The sequence below is a fragment of the Aplysia californica genome, unplaced genomic scaffold, assembly GCF_000002075.1.
Source record: "Aplysia californica isolate F4 #8 unplaced genomic scaffold, AplCal3.0 scaffold00281, whole genome shotgun sequence".
Taxonomy (NCBI): domain Eukaryota; kingdom Metazoa; phylum Mollusca; class Gastropoda; order Aplysiida; family Aplysiidae; genus Aplysia; species Aplysia californica.
In genome coordinates this window covers 381,377-382,691 of record NW_004797551.1, presented here as the reverse complement: position 1 = coordinate 382,691, position 1,315 = coordinate 381,377, and positions in this window count along the sequence as shown.

The window sequence follows — 1,315 nt, the reverse complement described above, 5'->3', positions numbered from 1 at the left end:
GTGTGTGTGTGTGTGTGTGCTTGTTTGTTTGTGTTTAAGCTAGAGAAGCACGTCGACATGATACCGGATATTCATTGTGCTAGGGGAAACATATAGCTTTTGCAGCCCTCCTGCAACCCACCCTGTCATCCTCTGAAATCCTCTCCCTCCCCCCTCTCCCTCCCCCCACCTCCTCCCCAGCGGACCCATCAAGACCAGAGCGGCTGTAAACGTGCAATGGATGAACCGAGCACACATTCATGGCTGCGTTTGCATGATTGCTTTTCAATGTTTTCGTAGCACGATCAATTAGTTAGGCCATATGAGTGCCGACGATAAAAAGTGTTACCAGAGAGTACCAAACGCAAAAAAGAAGGAGATATAAATCATAATTGCGATAGATGTTTGATAGGAAAGAAGGACTAGATCACACCAGAGTACCTGCCAACCACCCACTGTTTGCTGCAGGGTAATCCTCCCAAACCTGAAGATTTCATCGAGGAAAAGGTTTATCATTCTAATATGGGGTGCCCACTACGGATGGGATTGGCCGTTCGCCCGACTCGGTCGCCTCAAAAACAAACTTGTTTGTTTTCAGTTTCCGGCGATCGATTCGGGAGGTCGGCCCGATCCAGCCGTAGTGGGCACCCCGCATAATGGAGAATGTCTGTTCCAATCTGCTTTGATATGCTTTCTGTGGTGGAACCCAATCACACCACACCTGGCTGGGCAAGAAAACGGGTTGCGTGACCCACTTCCGATCCTGGCGATAATCTAGATCGTGTCGATGGCGTAGAGACAAGGAGGTTATACCAATGATTATTAGGTTATACAGTGGGTAGAAACTAACTACAACAATTACTCCAATCGTGTTGTGATGCGACCTTCATACGAAGGATGTCACAGAAATAATAGTAAAATGGCCATATTGAAGTAACTAACGTTTTTTTTTTCTTTTTTTTTTTACATTGGAAAAAATTCTGGTCATTTGGTGCTGGGGAAAATAATAAGACAAACAGTCAAACAGAAACAACACAGGGAAAATAAAACGTTTTAGTCGTTTAGGGGATATAATTTGGTTTGGATGCACCATTACATTTAACAAAAAAGCATGCAGCCATATCACACAACTAGATCTACGGCTACCCAGATACACAACTGACTAAAAGAATAGATCCAATCTTTTGAAAAGATTAGATCAGCGATTCGGTTTATTCTCGCAATTGTGGGAACAAAACTCAGACAGAACTTGAAATTGTTTGTTGTGATAATTTCGTTGTTTTAAACAAGTCAAGAGAGAGAGAGAGAGAGAGAGAGAGAGAGAGAGAGAGAGAGA